The sequence below is a fragment of the Adiantum capillus-veneris genome, chromosome 27, assembly GCF_014529385.1.
Source record: "Adiantum capillus-veneris isolate H3 chromosome 27, ASM1452938v2, whole genome shotgun sequence".
In the NCBI taxonomy this organism is placed as follows: domain Eukaryota; kingdom Viridiplantae; phylum Streptophyta; class Polypodiopsida; order Polypodiales; family Pteridaceae; genus Adiantum; species Adiantum capillus-veneris.
Genome location: NC_140957.1, coordinates 71,660,198 through 71,681,390, shown reverse-complemented (window position 1 = coordinate 71,681,390; position 21,193 = coordinate 71,660,198). Strand labels below are relative to the sequence as shown.

Sequence of the window (21,193 nt, the reverse complement as noted above, 5' to 3'; positions counted from 1 at the left end):
CTCGTCAGTGGCGGGCTTGACAACCGATGTGCAGGGCCGGTATCGGGACAGCAGGTGCGCAGGGGCAGCAACGGGCTCGGTAGAAGGTGCAGCAACGGGCTTGACCTTGGTAGCAACGGGCTCGGCCTTGGGCGGTGCTGGAGCGGTAACGCCCCCCCACAGGGCCGCCCTCGCCCAGGGGGAGCCGCGCAGAGCTTGGGCTTTAGGGTTTCGACTTGGAGAGAGAGAGAGAGAGAGAGAGAGAGAGAGAGAGAGAGAGAGAGAGAGAGAGAGAGAGAGAGAGAGAGAGAGAGAGAGAGAGAGAGAGAGAATTAATGTATGCTTAGGAAATTAAAATTAAAGAAAAAAAATTAAAGAGAGAAATGAAATGAAATGTTATATTAACGTCTTAGAAAGGCCAAAGTGACCTATGAGACATGAGACAAGAAAGTTACAATATGATGGATTTGATACAAAGTCAGAGTAAGAAGATGACAAAATAAAATATTCTGGAATCCTAAACTGCTGGGTGTGGACTACACGGCTAAACCAACTAGCTGGGATAGGTAGATCACAGGAGATCCAGCATCTGTCGCTGACGGATCTCATCAATCTCCTCCATGGTCAGTAGTCTGACCGGGCGTTGTGCATGTCGAGCCTAAGTGACCTAGCTAGATCCTTTGATGTAGCCTCTGTCGATGTTGTGTAGTCCTCTGCAGTCGTGGGCGTCTAGATCTCCCTAGCTCAGTCGCTCATTCGATCAATAGAGAGATAGGGAAGTAGAGAGCGAGAGAGAGAGAGAGAGAGAGAGAGAGAGAGAGAGAGAGAGAGAGAGAGAGAGAGAGAGAGAGAGAGAGAGAGAGAGAGAGAGAGATAGGAAATAGAGAGATAGAGAAAGAGAGTTATATATATATATATATATATATATATATAGAGAGAGAGAGAGAGAGAGAGAGATAGGGAAGTGGAGTGCGAGACAGAGAGAGAGATAGGAAAATAGGGAAATAGAGAGAGAAAGAGAGATAGCGAGAGCGAGATCGAGAGAGAAAGAACGAGAGATAGGGTACGTAGACAGAGAAGAAACTATGGAACTAAAAGAGACAAAGGGGTTTTGCCTGCTACATGCATTGCCATGTACACCTGGGAGTGCACGTATGTGTCTACCCATATAGGATTTGACCAATAAAGACGAGATTTTGACCCGGTGGTCCTGATCTCCGTACACCTCTGGACCGAGGTGTACGGAGATTGGGCAAGACTAGAGAATGCGAGGTAGTTTACATTGTGAGGAGTATAAATATATATATTACAACAACATTCATAATCATTGTAGATGGCAACGTCATCAACTAACATGGAGGAAAAGATTGCATGCTCATGCACGCTCTGCAAGTATCAAATCCTGCACAAGCGTAGGATATGTAATGAGCATGTGCACAAGTACGGAGAGTTTGCTAGAGAAACCGTACAGAATCTGCGATACGACTCCTACGGAACGGGCATTGATTTCTGCGACATAGCACCTACATCTGAGAGAGAGAAAAAAGATTATGCGTGAAGGTCCGACCAATATAGAGCCACAGACGGAATCAGAAAAGGGCTTACAGATAGAAGACGACGGCATGGAGGAGATGCTCGATGCCTTCTTCCATACAAGCGAGGAGAACGCGAACGAAGCAGCACCAGAAGCCATGCGCCTATCTTCTGAAGACATGTTGAAGAAGTTGGCATGTCAACCAATCTATGAAGGCGCCAAAATATCTGTGCTTCGTACTTGTCTGGCGTTTTTGAATCTTCAGCCAGTGTACGGGTGGTCAGATGCAAGAATCACTGCTTTGTTTAGGTACGTAATTTACAAAAGAGATTTTCCGATTGCAACGGTGATGTGCTCGGAGAGCTTTTTAATTTAATGTGGCTTAAACAGGCTATTGCGGGAGCAACTTCTCTCGGCTGGCAATGAAATGCCCCCCTCGACCAGGCCAGACGCAAATCAACTTCTGACCTCAGTTGGCTTGGACTACAACAAGATTCATGCATGTCCAAATGATTGCAATCTTTTTCGCAATGAATTCGCAGATTGTCTATCGTGTCCTAAGTGTGGAGAAATGCGCTACAAACAAGATGCAATTGGCAAGACAGTGCCAGCTAAAGTGTTGCGGCATTTCCCTATTATTCCTAGGATAAAAAGCATGTTTCGTTGTGGTTCCATTGCAAAGTTGATGCGGTGGCATTCTACGAATAGATCCACTGACGCAACATTTAGGGTGCCCGTTGATTCAAAGGCTTGGAGGCACATTGAAGATACCTGGCCACATTTTAAGAGTGAACCACGCAATTTGTGTTTCGACATGGCAATGGATGGAGTCAATCCATTTGGCTTGAGAAGCTCGTCATGGAGCACTTGGCCTGTGTGCCTTATCAATTACAACCTTCCGCCGTGGCTTGCCATCAAGAAGGGTCATTTGATATTAAGCTTGATTGTACCTGGTAAGTTCAAGGCAAAAAACATGGATGTTTATCTAGCTCCACTAGTTGACGAGCTCCAAGAGTTATGGCATGGGATCGACATAGCAAATGCGGTTGAACCAGTAGGACAACAACATGCAAGGATCCATGGAATTCTTATGTGGACTATGCATGATTGGCCACGATACGGAGAAGCTTCTGGTAATGGTTATTGATTTACAAAATTCTCCTTATTCGCAAGCCCTTTGCCTTGGCCTGATTCATGCTTTAATATATGCAGGGCTATCAACTTCGGGATACAATGCATGTCCAATTTGCAGGCAGTCTTTGGATGTGCGCTATTCTGCCTCTCTTCGAAAGACAATTTATCAAGGCCACCATCGTTATCTTCCAGATGGACATCACTTGCGCGAAGGTCAGCCTGGTCGCGTCGAATGTCGTCCTATGCATGTACAAGAGTGGCGTCGCCGATGGGAGCAACATGAGGGGCAACCTGTTCCAGGAATGAAACGTTTGTCCATTCTCCATACGTTGCCGTACTGGGGTGATCTACTAATTAACCATTTGCTGGATCCAATGCATATATTCAAGAATGTGGGAGAGCTCCTCTGGAAGACAATCATGGGAATGAAAGACAATCGAGCTTCACGAGATGACTTGCAGTCAATTGGAAAGATGCCAGAGATATGGCCTTTCACCAATGCAGCTGGCCAAACAAAACTTCCAAGAGCACCATGGGTATTGCTAAAAAACGAAGAGCGACAAGTGAAAAGGGTGATTTCAGAGTTCAGGACGCCAACAGGATATATGCGATGTCTCAAGATAGCATTCACCCGTGACGATCAACTGTTAGGATTAAAATCGCACGACTGGCATAAGTTCTTGCAATTCATTCTTCCAATTGCGATCAAGGGGTGTTTAACGGAGGAAGTGCGTACCTGCATATACAAGATTTCAGAGCTAGTGCGGTGGATCCCTTCCAAGGAGATACGGGAGGAATCTATTGCAGTCGCAAGGGCTAACTCCATTGAGGCAGTTTGCATGATTGAGAAGTATCTACCCACGAGTTGCCTAACTATCCAAATGCACTTTCTCGTCCATGTAGTAGATGAGGTTGTAGTGGCAGGTGCAGTCCACAGCCGTTGGATGTTCTTTCTAGAGCGGTTCATGAAAACACTTAAGCGTTTTGTTCGCCAAAAAGCGCGACCAGAGGGGAGCATGGCAGAAGGATGGATGGTGCAAGAGTCTCTTGTATTGACGACCAAATTTCTATCCGTTTCTGACCCAGAAATGCCTCGACTGTGGAGCGATGAGGAGGATGCAAGACTGGTGGGAGAGGAGCCGCAAGGGCAAGGGGTGCCGAAGAAAATGAACCTGGCCATGCGAGAAAAGATCATGAAGTTCTGTATACTAAATTCAGCGCCAATGCAAAAATGGCTTGAAAGGTACGAAGAAGAGAAAGAGAGACGTAATAGGGAGCGACAGGATTTCAGGCGAAGTCGAACAACGACTAGAGGCTTACCCTTGCCAGACTATCTCGCTCCTCTACCTGAATTCCCTACAATGGGATGGTTGGACAAGATAGTGAGAGCAGCTCGACAGATGGGAGAACCCATATCTCTGGAAGAGGAAGAGCTAGCTATTGGATGTGGCTGGAAGTATCATACATACATGGCACTGTGGTCGCATGGAAAGCATTTCAGAACACAACAAATTGACAGCAGAAGAAACACGTTTGACAGTGGGGTAATGGTTAGTTTCATGCAAAAGAGCAGGGCCAGTGCTAGAGATACGAATGAAAGCACTAGCAACCTGGATTACTGTGGTCTGGTGTCAGATATCCTGAAAGTAAGCTTCAGGCGGTTTGAGATGTTTTTGTTGGCTATGAAGTGGTTCAAGGTGATTACTTCTGGTCGCAATGCAACGGTACGCAGAGATGGAAACAAACTTGTGCAAATAGATTCTACAAAGATTTGGACAGATGTGAGCGACACATTTTCTCTCCCCGAACATTGCGAGCAAGTGGTCTTTGTACCGGACCCTCGAGAGCGACAATGGTGGTTTGTGGTTCAGGTTGCTCCAAGAAATAAACAAGTATTTGAAGGGCAAGATCTCCTGGAGGAAAGTCAGTAGGACGACGTCCATACTACTGTGACATTAGATGAGATGGACGAAGGTATGGCAGAGGAAGCTGACAGATATACGAGGGATGATGCAGACGAGCCAGAATTGACACTTGTAGATGAAGATGCAATGGATGAAGACAATCTACCAGAACGAGTTGGGGCAGAGTTATGTTTGCAATTAGAGATAGACGATGATACGGTGGAAGATCTTATCGATGATGCCTCACTCGTCGAGGCCTAGGCCTGTAAGTGTTTGTGTGAAGACGTTGATTTAAAATTAAGCTTAAAGTTAATTTAAACAATTGTTTTATGACGCTTTATTTTACTTTCTTTGTGCAGGACTTTAGTATGGCAGACCAGACTCCAGATCCCGCTTCCATGAGTGCAGATGCATTCATGGGCTTTGTTACACGGATGACGCTTGCTCAGATGGCAGAGGCTTCTTAGTACTGGCTAGCCAAAGGCACGGGTACTACGCCTCCGGGACTCACACCGGAGGGTCTGACGCCTAGGAGGGGGACGCCTATGGGGGGAGGACACCTATGGTACGACGCTTGCTTCTCCCATCATGGCCGCTTCGACACATAGGGGTGGGAAAGAGGCGGGTAGGTCCTCATCTCCGCAGCACAGGCGCACTCGCCGATCTCGGCGATCGTCAGGTGGAGGTGGTGGTTGTTGTGGAGGAGGCTCCTCAGATGCTTCAACCCCTCCTCGCTCACGACCCCCGTCCTACCCAGGCACACCTTTCGACACACCTCTTGGAACACCTCGGACACCTTGGGGGGCACACGATCCTAGTGCCTTCAAGCTCTATACTGTACAGGCAGATGGTTCTGTTGACATGGATAGAGTCAGGACTGAGATGCAACAACGGATTCGCCAGCTTGTGGAGCTGTAGTTTTCGACGAGCCTTCTGACGTCTTGGGGTGATCAGGATGGGGACAAAGTCAATTACATAGTGGAGACCATCTTGAGAGAGTACCAACATGATCCAAGTTCTTCCGTTGTTCCGAGGAGGTGGATCAAGGGTGTTGCACGGGACACCGTGAAACATCGACTAGATGCAGCTCGGAAGGCTTTCAGGACCGGCTCGCCGAAGCCTTTGGGCAGCCCACACGAGACGTGGCTGCAGATTAGGGAGGATGAGCAAACAGCGGACACGCGGTTCTGACAGCAGCGTGAGGCCACGCAGGTACAACAGATGACCAGGGGGACACCTCATCTTGGCAGCGGAGGCTTCGACACCTTTCGCTATGAGTTTGTGAGTTTCTAATCCAATCTTAACTATGGCGTTTTTTAAAACGCAATGAATCATGTATTTTTATTACTTTGATTTTTGTATAAACGCATAATCTTGCGATGCATCGAGCTCTGTCACGCCAAGAGGAGTCAGATGGATATCGCAGAGGTATCTATGAAGTACTGAATGATCTTGAAGCTTCAGGAGAGCCTGTAGACTGGGAGGCCTTACAGTCTCGTTGATCGCTTGAGGTGAAACGTTAATATGTGTGAGTTGATTTAATTAAGTAAGTATATGTGAAGTAATATCCATACTAATTTTGTGAGTTGTCCTATGTGCAGGTATGGTAGATTGTAGATTGAAAAAGATGAGGATCAAGAGTGTGGAAACTAATGCTTTTGTTAAACGTGCCCTTTGTTTCTATGGTCCTTTGAAAATTTTGATTTTCATATTGATGTCTCACCCAAAAAATAAACCATCTTGAAAAACTGTGTTGTATTGCACAAGTGAAAATCCATCGTAGACTAGGAAAACATAGACTTATTTTCTCATTGGAAAGCGGATGGCAAGATAGACTTGAGACCACGGGTGCTTTACTTGACGCAATTAGACTATTGTTGGGAGGTAGACTCCTCACATCAAAGGATTAGTCATGTACCCTCACGTCAAAGAGATTGAAGGATAGACAACCCCTGCAATATGTGGGGAATGACTACCAAGTGGGATCCTTCCCCTACCTTTGGAACCAATTGTGTTGTGGGGGTTATCTTACATTTTTGCACACATAAAGCCTCATAGTGAACATTGGAGACCAAGGTCACAAGGTTTCACACATTGAGGCAAGATAGAAGTTCACCACATTCACAATAGGATGACACCAGGTAGAGGTGGTCAATTCATATGTATTTTGAGGGCCACTTTCTCTATGGGTTGAATACATCACTATGGGATCAACGGCTAGATCTAGGCTAAGATGGGGCCATGCAACACTATCCATACTAAAGAGACAATATCATCAGATACACTTCTAAGAATTAAGACAAAAGCATGGCTATTCGACACTTTGGTCACTTCTACATTGATGTATGCATCTTAGTTGGACACTAGTGGACTCAATGTCATCATACGTGAGTATAATGGCAAGGATGATAGTGGACTCAATTAGAGTCATCACAAGTGGGTATAATGGTAGGGATGATAACCAAGACAAAAGCATGGCTGTTCAACACTTTGGTCACTTCTACATTGATGTATGCATCTTAGTTGCACACTAGTAGACTCAATGTCATCACCAGTGAGTACAATGGCAAGGATGATAGTGGACTCAATTAGAGTCATCACAAATCAGTATAATGGCAGGGATGATACGCAACAAACCCTTAGTACCACATGATGACATCATAACAAAGATTACAGGCGTTATTTCAAACCATGTAACAAATTCACAGAGATATATTCACCTATTCGTGCTCGAGATGCCCGGAGAGCCACGCTTTCTAAAGTCTATGCCATCTCCTTGAATCAACAAACCATCACAGATTTGGGCCGGGTTCTACTAGGTATTCAGCCCCACAGAGAGATCTTGCAGCCTAAGACCACACACAGGGCAAGACATCAACTATGGCTCTCCATCTATCAATATACTAATCAGGGCCTTGCAGTCTATCCAGCGTTTTTTTGAACTCACCTTATTTGCAAGCTCTCTTTTCTCTCCGATTCCTAAACCAATACCAGCAAATGAATGCAATGTGGTGCCTCCAATTGCACATCCAGCAAGACCTGTAGAGGCAGTTACAAACCGTACATGTTTTTAAGTGTGTTCACACTAGCCTCGTGGAGCAAGTAGCTTTTACCAGTACCGGCAGAACCTGTGATAAAAATAGATTTCCCAGAGGCTATAGCCAAGAGCACTTTTCTTTGCTGAGAAGACATCGCAAATTTGACTTGAGGCTTTTTGGAGGACAAAAGCTTTGAGCATTTGTGTGTTTTGAAGATATCCTTGTGTAGAGAATGAGAACGGATATGGCCAAAGATGCTTCCTGGTAAGGTCCTCTTTCTGACAGATCTCCACCCATCATCATTGCTTTCTGGAGTTGTATCTTCCAGTGTAGACCTTTCACCCCTTCTTCGATTTCGACCTTCCCTTATAGCTCTTACATGAGGTCTACGTGAGCCATCATCATTCTTGCCTGCTTGTACGGTAGGCTTTGTTTTAACAGGCAACCAAACCCAATATGTTTTTTCTGTCCACTTCCATTGCTAGCCACCAAGACATCTGAACCATCATCCCCACTCTGACCAGAATCAGGCACGGACTCATCATGCACTATCAGCACCAAAACTAGGACGATGACCAGTCCTGCTCTGCATGTCGGTAGCATTATAAGAGGACGTATACGTATAATTAGCACATCGGACATGGCTAACATCATCCAAATCAATGGCTAGCGGAGGTGTAAATGGCTTCCTTGCCGACTTGAGGAAAGGATTCAAGGCGGCTCCTGAAAGAAATGATGTAGACTCTGTGAAAGGAGGAAAAATCGAGAGGTTCTAACTTTTTGAGACGATCTGCAGCTCGGAACGATGAGAGGAGAGCGAGGTCTCTATCCTAGGGTGAGGAGGGGGGTTTGATCGGGCTAGGGAGGGCCTCTGCTTTGGCCGATCGTCGGGCAAGGGCGAGCTCTTTGTGTTTACTGATGCGATCTCTTTGCTCTTGCGTGAGAGAGAGCTGCGATGGAGAGGTGAAGCTATCTTCCTCCATGGAATGCAGGCTTTCCGCCATGTTGACACTCTCTCATACACAGCCAACAAACGTGAGGGAGTGCGACGGAGGCTGGGGTAGTGTGTGAAGGCCAGGGAGGGCGAGGTCGGTGGAGAGGTAAAGCTCTCTTCCTCCATGGAATACAATTATGCAGGCTTTCCGCCATGTTGACACTCTCATATTGAAGACGGATCGAGGGGTGGACGACGTGAAGGAGGATGTTTTTGCCGTGGCAAGCGGCAAAAACAAGCAGAAAATTTATAGGGGAAATTACCAAAATACCCCTCTAATTTGAGGAAATTCCCAAAATACCCCTCAAATTTCAGAAATTCCCAAAATGCCCTTCAAATTTCCCAAAATACCCCTGGTTGTGAGACTAAATTTCTCGAAAAATAAATTTTTTTGTAGGTCTTCACAAGAAGAGTGATTGTCTATCGTACAAGATGCTAAAACTACAATTTGAGTTGGTTACGTAGGCTTTGGAGATGAATTGCTTCATTATTTTTAGACATAATTGCCTTTTTTGCGATGGTAATTGGTGACAAATTACATGTTGAGCACTCAAAAACGGATCTCAATTGTAAAAAACGAATGAAGATTAGAAAATCTTGAACATTCCAACCAAAATAGATACAAGGGTAGTTTGGGAATTTCCTCAAATTAGAGGGGTATTTTGGTAATTTCCCCAAATTTATATCGAACGCGGGCGCGTGTCTCGCGCGAGTCACAGTAACCGTCAACACATTCGCAAGGGGCTGCACGCCTCTTACAATATATAATATATATATTTAGAAAATTTATAGAAAACAGCATTGTGAGAATACTAGTATTGAATCCAGCTCTGAAAGCTTTATTTCCAGACCACAAGCCTTGGTGCATAATTGATGGTTAAAGAGTGAACCCAGTTACAAATGGAAGTTGTGTTTGATGGTTACAGAGTGAGCCCAGTTACAATATTCGAATCTGTAGGTCCACTATTTGCAACTCCACTGGAACTTCCATTTTTTATTCAATTGCTTCCTAAGATCCTCCTCCATTCCACCTCTAGGACTGTAACTGGAAAAAAATATCATTAGCTATTCTCCCTAGTAGCTGAGCCTCGGAGCAGTCATCCCTTGCGAGCAATTTCACTTTAGAGAGAGCGGTTTGTAGTCTGGAGATATACCAAGATGCTTCATTTAGCCTGATGTTGAATTGGTCTTGTAGAGTGGTCTCAATCTTTATCATGTGTCCTTGAAAGAGGTCCCCCCACTTTTGGATTCCAACCTTAAAGCATCTGTGAGCCCTTCTAGAGAGGGGAGGCTTGCAAAATCTGCAAAACAGCTAGTTAAAGGAGAATCCTGTAGAAAACAAAATAGGTTAGCAAAAGAATTAGAGGATGGTGTAGACGGTGGGAATAGACACTAGTGAGAAAGATAGCAAAGGGCTGGTAAATACTGAACACAATTACTATGGTAACTAAACAGGAGACAGTAAGCCAAAGGCCCAGTCTAGTGGCTATAAATAGGACCCACTATTCATTTCGTTGGACACACATACACACACGTAGAGTTTCACTGTCACGGAGTCTAGTGTGTCTTGGAGCTCATTATGCTCTTGTACTCTTTTGTTATTAAGTATAGAGCATACTTTGGCTCATGCTATTAATTGTACTCTAGTTATACTGATCTGAATACATATTCCAGTTCAAGTTTCCATTTCAGTTTGAGTCTCGTACTTCATTCCAGTGTGTCTATTCTGATATCCAAAGTCTTTATCTGATTTTGCTTGTATGATCTGAGCTAACCCTAACTGATCAACCTAGAATAGTGTCACAAGTGACCAGCTCATTCCATTTTGGTGATCACGGTGGCTTGAGCTAAGTTGCTTTTGACAAAATTCCATCTGTGAGTTGGTGTTAGAGCTAGCTGAAATTAACCATGCTACTAAGAAAAGTTCGACGTGGCAAAAGGCCAACGACGAGATTCATGGATGATCCGAATCATGTCAGCACTATCCCAAAAGGAGTCAGAGTGTGGCTTTGATACTGAGATAGAACCTAGAAATGAGATAGATGTTCATCAAGGTCCAGAGGGAGTTGATGAATTGTGGGATTCTTAGCACGCGAAGAGGAGACATGTGCAAAGACAAAACCAACAATCTCAATTCAGTGGATCTCACAAAACTAGAAAACATACTTATAGTGAGGACGGCAAGTGAAGTCATAGATCATCAAGACAAAAGCTAGAGAAGAAACCCGAAATGGATATGATGACTAAGACAAATGACGATGACAACTGGAAAGTAGACACATAGCATTTCAGCAAAAGATATTCTAAAGATAAGAAACCATTTCAGAAAGCGAGATCTACTCATCATGAATGTTCTACTGATATGAAGATTTCTTTTCTAGTCTTTAAAGGGGGAAAGAATAACAATCCATACATGCACATTTAGGCGTTCTAACAGTACATTGAGCTGAAAGATATAGATGAGGATGAATGGGGAGATTACTTTCCTGAAACACTGAAGGAAGCAGGTAGAAAGAGGTATTACCATTATCCCTAGTGTGCTAGCTCATATCATACAAAAAATTGATGAAAGCATTTCGCATGGAGTACTCAGACAATAGAGGAGATTAAGACATTTTTGCGAGTTGGACAAGATAAAGCAGGGCAAATTGTCAGTTAGTTTGAGAAGATCAACGAACTGAAAAGACAATTGCAAGAACCTCTGTAAAAAAAGACAATGAGGGCTTAGTTCATTAATGGCTTGGAAAGTAAGAAGCTAAGTGAACAAGAAGTTCCAGCCCCTACGAAGAAATTCAATTATGTGGTTCAGCAAGCCTTGAAATGGGAACAACATGCTAAAAAGAAAAGGAGCCACAAGAGAAGAGATTCGAGTAATAGCAAAACATCGAATGAAAGGTCAGATTCCAACACGACTTCCAACTCCTCTGACACGACTCACATGAAAAATGTAAAGGAAAGAAGAAAGGGTCGTGGACCAGGAAGCTCGAAGAAATGTCAAAATAGATAGCTGAGATGGCCAAAATGAGATCTTCACTAGGAAAGATCAAGACCTAGTGTTCAAAATGCAGTTCTAGAGATCACAGGTCATATGAATGTTCCTAATGCACGTATTGTAAAGCTTATGGGCATGTGTGGAAGAATTGTGTTATAAGGATTCATCACTTCAAGAAGGGGAAGGAATTATCTATGATTGCACTAACCCATCTTGAAGGGGTGAAAAAAAATGGAGCAAGTGGCTCCAAGGAGAATGAGACCACCACAAGTGTTGAAGGTGGTAGAGGCAGATACAAAGGGGGTACTAGCCGAGACAAAGACAAATCTGACTTTGGGAAAAGGAATTTAAATTGCTACACCTGTGAAAATATGACCATTTTGCAGCTCAGTCCTTGGATGCCGCCAAATCAGAAGGAGAACAAAAAAACACTCAAACGAGTACCAATAAGGGCAGTGACTAGAAGTAGACGTGTAGTAATTGAGGAGATTTTAGAAGAATATGAGATAAGCATTAGGAAAATTTTGAACTCATTTTTGGGCCTTTTAAGAGTGCCACATCATCAAAGTTGTACAAAAGAAAGCAACCCGGTAGACCCCTCTAAATATTGCTTAGAACCCCATGATATGACCTATCATTGGAAAGTTCTTGAAAAATGGATTCTAAAGAGCCAAGGTCCGAAAAGTTGGGATGACTTCTATGAAAGTTATGCTATTTTTTTTCAATCAGCCAGGTTTTGTTACCATTACGGTCATCTAAAATCACCTTTTTCTAGATCTACATGAAGGCAATGTCGGATACATGCATTCTATATATCAATAGATAGCATTTGAAGAGTAGATTCTAAATATCCACCCTCTGACAAGTTTGGATCTTATTTGCAAAAAAATTACCGATCCCCACTTTTTGAAAGCTATGCCACATCAACAATTCTTACAAGGCCCATTTTTGAGTCCAAACTTTTCCTAATGGAAGGCTCCTGAAACAAAGAAAGAAACACATGGAAGGCAAAAGGCAAAGAAAAAGTAGTTATTGAATGGAAGGAACAACAATATCTGGTGGCCAAGATTACGGAGAATGTGGTAAAGAAGATGCATGTACAACCAGAATGCTCAAATGCTAGGATACTTCAAAAATTGCAGCCTCTATCTTTAGGGGCTCAGGCAGAGAAACAACTCAAGCAATTGGGTGAGGAGAAAGTCGCAACTAGACTAGACAAGTCTATGATCACTCCATTTCAAAGTCTGATTGAAGAGGTACGATAAATCAGATCAAACTTGACCGATATTGGAGGTACTTATCTAGTGATGGATCAATTAGACAGTCCTTTATAGGATTAGTCAAGTACTAGACAAATGAAGTCAGTTGTTAACCACCGGTGTCCACTTCTAGTAATCATCGGCCGGGCTTGTCGGTCCAATAGGAAAAGGGCAAGAGTGATCGCCGATGAGAGGCATACTCTAACTGGAACATTCAAGGTTTAGTTGGCTAAGCATGGGTGCCCAAGTGTGAATGGGCGAGCTCATATAAAAGTCACCTAAACCTAAAAATCACTCATTCCCTCATTTGTGCAATTGAAGAGTGCTCTTGCTCCATCTCCATCTTCTTCTTCATCTCCTTGTGTGTGTGTGTATGGGTGAGAGAGAGAGAGAGAGAGAGAGAGAGAGAGAGAGTGCGTGTGTGTGTATGGGTGAGAGAGAGAGAGAGAGTGTGTGTGTGTGTGATTGAGCATTGCGATGGCACGACGACGACGAGGCGGTTGAGCGCAGCACGGCAGTAGCCCTCTCTTCTTCGTGCGGCGAGGAATCCTCCACGAAGGCGAGCGTAGGGCCACTACAACACTACATGAAGATATCGACGCATATATATCAACGGCCATGCTTTTCCACGTGTATATCGACGTAATTAGCGTGCGTCGGTATACGCATCGATATACGCGTCGCAGTGTGTGTCGATATACACGTGGAAAGGCTTTATTTGCCACGGGTATATCGACGCGTATATCCACGCGTATAGCGACGTAAAAACATTTGGGGGAAAAAAGCGAAACCCGCGCGCAGGGGCCATTTTCGCATGCTCAGATCTTGGCCGAAACCTACTACGTAGGTATTATGTCCATCTCCACCCCCCCCAACCCCTCCCTCTCTCTCTCTCTCTACATCGTGTGTGTGTGTGTAGGAAAGAGAGAGAGAGAGAGAGAGAGAGAGAGAGAGAGAGAGAGAGAGAGAGAGAGAGAGAGCGGTGTGTGCGTGTGTGCATGTGTGTGTGTGTAGGAAAGAGAGAGAGCGGTGTGTGTGTGTGTGTGTGTGTGTGTGTAGGAAAGAGAGAGAGAGAGAGAGAGAGAGAGAGAGAGAGAGAGAGAGAGAGAGAGAGAGAGGTGTGTGTGTGTGTAGGAAAGAGAGAGAGAGAGAGATAGATAGATAGATTGAATTATCGTCCACGGAGGTCAGATATGACCTATGGGACCGTAAAACAACACACTACAAAAGGCTCCTTCTAAGCGAGGGGATTATCAGATACATCTCAGTTAAGGACCGAGGGTCCGATGAGGGCTCAACAAAAGACAAAATTTAAAAACCTAAGGGGGGGTGGGTGAGTGGAGAACCATTTTGGGAGTGCGAAACTCTTAAATAATGGCTTTGCCTTCTCGATAGACTGCCCATTTTTCTGCCGTACGCGCTGTCCGCACCTTTTGTAGTTCTACCTTCTTCTGCTTGAGTTGGGTGGGGGTAAGATCTTCTGCAAACCAAATTTTGGTGCCCTTGAGAAGCCTTGATTGCTCAAGGAGTTTAATTCGGTCCACTTTGGTCTTGAAAGTGAGGATCGCATGATTGGTGCGATGCTCATGTGTGATAGAGGCGATTGTTGCTGGTCCCCACTCTATCATGTCGGTTGTTGTTTGGATGCGGTTGGATGCGGCCAATGGATTCATGGAAGTGGAGGTCTCCCTCCCCTTTCCCGTCACTTGGCAGCCCACCAATGCGAACATTGAGGGCGATCTCCTCTTGTCGTTGTCGTTTGCGCAGCGTGGACGCCACACGATCATCAACCTTGTGGGTGATGGCTTCCTGTACTTGGTTTTCAACCTCCTTTGTAAGGGTGGTCTCCACTTCTTCCTTTGTTTTGTCAAGCTTGGTTTGCAGCTGTGCCATTTCTTCCTTCTGATGGTGCTCCACGGCGGTTTGTCGTGTCTCGATGGCGGTGAGCTTTTGTTTCAGCTCGTCATTCTCCTTGCGGAGCCTTTCAACTTCATGCTGAAGGCGAGTAGTATTGTCCGTTTTAGGGGGTGTCGTAATGATCCCCGCAAAAGTGGGCTTGCTTCGGGATGAAGCACGAGTTGCCATTTGGGGGAACTGACCCTTACACAGTATGAAGGTAGGGCTTGCAAGAAAATAAGGCTAGGTTGGCTGGGTTTGCAAAAAAATAAGGTTGAGACAGAGGCCGCACTGTGGGGGGGTATCGAGCGGCTCGACGAAGTACTGGGGCTCGTCAGTGGCGGGCTTGACAACCGATGTGCAGGGCCGGTATCGGGACAGCAGGTGCGCAGGGGCAGCAACGGGCTCGGTAGAAGGTGCAGCAACGGGCTTGACCTTGGTAGCAACGGGCTCGGCCTTGGGCGGTGCTGGAGCGGTAACGCCCCCCCACAGGGCCGCCCTCGCCCAGGGGGAGACGCGCAGAGCTTGGGCTTTAGGGTTTCGACTTGGGGGAGAGAGAGAGAGAGAGAGAGAGAGAGAGAGAGAGAGAGAGAGAGAGAGAGAGAGAGAGAGAGAGAGAGAGAGAGAGAGAGAGAGAGAGAGAGAGAGAGAGAGAGAGAGAGAGATTAATGTATGCTTAGGAAATTAAAATTAAAGAAAAAAAATTAAAGAGAGAAATGAAATGAAATGTTATATTAACGTCTTAGAAAGGCCAAAGTGACCTATGAGACATGAGACAAGAAAGTTACAATGTGATGGATTTGATACAAAGTCAGAGTAAGAAGATGACAAAATAAAATATTCTGGAATCCTAAACTGCTGGGTGTGGACTACACGGCTAAACCAACTAGCTGGGATAGGTAGATCATAGGAGATCCAGCATCTGTCGCTGACGGATCTCATCAATCTCCTCCATGGTCAGTAGTCTGATCGGGCGTTGTGCATGTCGAGCCTAAGTGACCTAGCTAGATCCTTTGATGTAGCCTCTGTCGATGTTGTGTAGTCCTCTGCAGTCGTGGGCGTCTAGATCTCCCTAGCTCAGTCGCTCATTCGATCAATAGAGAGATAGGGAAGTAGAGAGAGAGAGAGAGAGAGAGAGAGAGAGAGAGAGAGAGAGAGAGAGAGAGAGAGAGAGAGAGAGAGAGAGAGAGAGATAGGAAATAGAGAGATAGAGAAAGAGAGTTATATATATATATATATAGAGAGAGAGAGAGAGAGAGAGAGAGAGAGAGAGAGAGAGAGAGAGAGAGAGATAGGGAAGTGGAGTGCGAGACAGAGAGAGAGATAGGAAAATAGGGAAATAGAGAGAGAAAGAGAGATAGCGAGAGCGAGATCGAGAGAGAAAGAACGAGAGATAGGGTACGTAGACAGAGAAGAAACTATGGAACTAAAAGAGACAAAGGGGTTTTGCCTACTACATGCATTGCCATGTACACCTGGGAGTGCACGTATGTGTCTACCCATATAGGATTTGACCAATAAAGACGAGATTTTGACCCGGTGGTCCTGATCTCCATACACCTCTGGACCGAGGTGTACGGAGATTGGGCAAGACTAGAGAATGCGAGGTAGTTTACATTGTGAGGAGTATAAATATATATATTACAACAACATTCATAATCATTGTAGATGGCAACGTCATCAACTAACATGGAGGAAAAGATTGCATGCTCATGCACGCTCTGCAAGTATCAAATCCTGCGCAAGCGTAGGATATGTAATGACCATGTGCACAAGTACGGAGAGTTTGCTAGAGAAACCGTACAGAATCTGCGATACGACTCCTACGGAACGGGCATTGATTTCTGCGACATAGCACCTACATCTGAGAGAGAGAAAAAAGATTATGCGTGAAGGTCCGACCAATATAGAGCCACAGACGGAATCAGAAAAGGGCTTACAGATAGAAGACGACGGCATGGAGGAGATGCTCGATGCCTTCTTCCATACAAGCGAGGAGAACGCGAACGAAGCAGCACCAGAAGCCATGCGCCTATCTTCTGAAGACATGTTGAAGAAGTTGGCATGTCAACCAATCTATGAAGGCGCCAAAATATCTGTGCTTCGTACTTGTCTGGCGTTTTTGAATCTTCAGCCAGTGTACGGGTGGTCAGATGCAAGAATCACTGCTTTGTTTAGGTACGTAATTTACAAAAGAGATTTTCCGATTGCAACGGTGATGTGCTTGGAGAGCTTTTTAATTTAATGTGGCTTAAACAGGCTATTGCGGGAGCAACTTCTCTCGGCTGGCAATGAAATGCCCCCCTCGACCAGGCCAGACGCAAATCAACTTTTGACCTCAGTTGGCTTGGACTACAACAAGATTCATGCATGTCCAAATGATTGCAATCTTTTTCGCAATGAATTTGCAGATTGTCTATCGTGTCCTAAGTGTGGAGAAATGCGCTACAAACAAGATACAATTGGCAAGACAGTGCCAGCTTAAGTGTTGCGGCATTTCCCTATTATTCCTAGGATAAAAAGCATGTTTCGTTGTGGTTCCATTGCAAAGTTGATGCGGTGGCATTCTACGAATAGATCCACTGACGCAACATTTAGGGTGCCCGTTGATTCAAAGGCTTGGAGGCACATTGAAGATACCTGGCCACATTTTAAGAGTGAACCACGCAATTTGTGTTTCGACATGGCAATGGATGGAGTCAATCCATTTGGCTTGAGAAGCTCGTCATGGAGCACTTGGCCTGTGTGCCTTATCAATTACAACCTTCCGCCGTGGCTTGCCATCAAGAAGGGTCATTTGATATTAAGCTTGATTGTACCTGGTAAGTTCAAGGCAAAAAACATGGATGTTTATCTAGCTCCACTAGTTGACGAGCTCCAAGAGTTATGGCATGGGATCGACATAGCAAATGCGGTTGAACCAGTAGGACAACAACATGCAAGGATCCATGGAATTCTTATGTGGACTATGCATGATTGGCCACGATACGGAGAAGCTTCTGGTAATGGTTATTGATTTACAAAATTCTCCTTATTCGCAAGCCCTTTGCCTTGGCCTGATTCATGATTTAATATATGCAGGGCTATCAACTTCGGGATACAATGCATGTCCAATTTGCAGGCAGTCTTTGGATGTGCGCTATTCTGCCTCTCTTCGAAAGACAATTTATCAAGGCCACCATCGTTATCTTCCAGATGGATATCACTTGCGCGAAGGTCAGCTTGGTCGCGTCGAATGTCGTCCTATGCATGTACAAGAGTGGCGTCGCCGATGGGAGCAACATGAGGGGCAACCTGTTCCAGGAATGAAACGTTTGTCCATTCTCCATACGTTGCCATACTGGGGTGATCTACTAATTAACCATTTGCTGGATCCAATGCATATATTCAAGAATGTGGGAGAGCTCCTCTGGAAGACAATCATGGGAATGAAAGACAATCGAGCTTCACGAGATGACTTGCAGTCAATTGGAAAGATGCCAGAGATATGGCCTTTCACCAATGCAGCTGGCCAAACAAAACTTCCAAGAGCACCATGGGTATTGCTAAAAAACGAAGAGCGACAAGTGAAAAGGGTGATTTCAGAGTTCAGGACGCCAACAGGATATATGCGATGTCTCAAGATAGCATTCACCCGTGATGATCAACTGTTAGGATTAAAATCGCACGACTGGCATAAGTTCTTGCAATTCATTCTTCCAATTGCGATCAAGGGGTGTTTAACGGAGGAAGTGCGTACCTGCATATACAAGATTTCAGAGCTAGTGCGGTGGATCCCTTCCAAGGAGATACGGGAGGAATCTATTGCAGTCGCAAGGGCTAACTCCATTGAGGCAGTTTGCATGATTGAGAAGTATCTACCCACGAGTTGCCTAACTATCCAAATGCACTTGCTCGTCCATGTAGTAGATGAGGTTGTAGTGGCAGGTACAGTCCACAGCCGTTGGATGTTCTTTCTAGAGCGGTTCATGAAAACACTTAAGCGTTTTGTTCGCCAAAAAGCGCGACCAGAGGGGAGCATGGCAGAAGGATGGATGGTGCAAGAGTCTCTTGTATTGACGACCAAATTTCTATCCGTTTCTGACCCAGAAATGCCTCGACTGTGGAGCGATGAGGAGGATGCAAGACTGGTGGGAGAGGAGCCGCAAGGGCAAGGGGTGCCGAAGAAAATGAACCTGGCCATGCGAGAAAAGATCATGAAGTTCTGTATACTAAATTCAGCGCCAATGCAAAAATGGCTTGAAAGGTACGAAGAAGAGAAAGAGAGACGTAATAGGGAGCGACAGGATTTCAGGCGAAGTCGAACGACTAGAGGCTTACCCTTGCCAGACTATCTCGCTCCTCTACCTGAATTCCCTACAATGGGATGGTTGGACAAGATAGTGAGAGCAGCTCGACAGATGGGAGAACCCATATCTCTGGAAGAGGAAGAGCTAGCTATTGGATGTGGCTGGAAGTATCATACATACATGGCACTGTGGTCGCATGGAAAGCATTTCAGAACACAACAAATTGACAGCAGAAGAAACACGTTTGACAGTGGGGTAATGGTTAGTTTCATGCAAAAGAGCAGGGCCAGTGCTAGAGATACGAATGAAAGCACTAGCAACCTGGATTACTGTGGTATGGTGTCAGATATCCTGAAAGTAAGCTTCAGGCGGTTTGAGATGTTTTTGTTGGCTATGAAGTGGTTCAAGGTGATTACTTCTGGTCGCAATGCAACGGTACGCAGAGATGGAAACAAACTTGTGCAAATAGATTCTACAAAGATTTGGACAGATGTGAGCGACACATTTTCTCTCCCCGAACATTGCAAGCAAGTGGTTTTTGTACAGGACCCTCGAGAGCGACAATGGTGGTTTGTGGTTCAGGTTGCTCCAAGAAATAAACAAGTATTTGAAGGGCAAGATCTCCTGGAGGAAAGTCAGTCAGATGACGTCCATACTACTGTGACATTAGATGAGATGGACGAAGGTATGGCAGAGGAAGCTGACAGATATACGAGGGATGATGCAGACAAGCCAGAATTGACACTTGTAGATGAAGATGCAATGGATGAAGACAATCTACCAGAACGAGTTGGGGCAGAGTTATGTTTGCAATTAGAGATAGACGATGATACGGTGGAAGATCTTATCGATGATGCCTCACTTGTCGAGGCCTAGGCCTGTAAGTGTTTGTGTGAAGACGTTGATTTAAAATTAAGCTTAAAGTTAATTTAAACAATTGTTTTATGACGCTTTATTTTACTTTCTTTGTGCAGGACTTTAGTATGGCAGACCAGACTCCAGATCCCGCTTCCATGAGTGCAGATGCATTCATGGGCTTTGTTACACGGATGACGCTTGCTCAGATGGCAGAGGCTTCTTAGTACTGGCTAGCCAAAGGCACGGGTACTACGCCTCCGGGATTCACACCGGAGGGTCTGACGCCTAGGAGGGGGACGCCTATGGGGGGGAGGACACCTATGGTACGACGCTTGCTTCTCCCATCATGGCCGCTTCGACACATAGGGGTGGGAAAGAGGCGGGTAGGTCCTCATCTCCGCAGCACAGGCGCACTCGCCGATCTCGGCGATTGTCAGGTGGAGGTGGTGGTTGTTGTGGAGGAGGGTCCACAGATGCTTCAACCCCTCCTCGCTCACGACCCCCGTCCTACCCAGGCACACCTTTCGACACACCTCTTGGCACACCTCGGACACCTTGGGGGGCACACGATCCTAGTGCCTCCAAGCTCTATACTGTACAGGCAGATGGTTCTGTTGACATGGATAGAGTCAGGACTGAGATGCAACAACGGATTCGCCAGCTTGTGGAGCTGTAGTTTTCGACGAGCCTTCTGACGTCTTGGGGTGATCAGGATGGGGACAAAGTCAATTACATAGTGGAGACCATCTTGAGAGAGTACCAGCATGATCCAAGTTCTTCCGTTGTTCCGAGGAGGTGGATCAAGGGTGTTGCACGGGACACCGTGAAACATCGACTAGATGCATCTCGGAAGGCTTTCAGGACCGGCTCGCCGAAGCCTTTGGGCAGCCCACACGAGACGTGGCTGCAGATTAGGGAGGATGAGCAGACAGCGGACACGCGGTTCTGACAGCAGCGTGAGGCCGCGCAGGTACAACAGATGACCAGGGGGACACCTCATCTTGGCAGCGGAGGCTTCGACACCTTTCGCTATGAGTTTGTGAGTTTCTAATCCAATCTTAACTATGGCGTTTTTTAAAACGCAATGAATCATGTATTTTTATTACTTTGATTTTTGTATAAACGCATAATCTTGCGATGCATCGAGCTCTGTCACGCCAAGAGGAGTCAGATGGATATCGCAGAGGTATCTATGAAGTACTGAATGATCTTGAAGCTTCAGGAGAGCCTGTAGACTGGGAGGCCTTACAGTCTCGTTGATCGCTTGAGGTGAAACGTTAATATGTGTGAGTTGATTTAATTAAGTAAGTATATGT

The 21,193-nt window shown here is 45.4% G+C and overlaps 1 pseudogene; it reads right to left on the bottom strand.

Moving 5' to 3' along the window:
• Nucleotides 1–7,361: 7,361 nt before the first annotated feature.
• LOC147422180 (uncharacterized) lies at nucleotides 7,362–8,689 on the bottom strand (annotated as a pseudogene).
• Nucleotides 8,690–21,193: the final 12,504 nt, after the last annotated feature.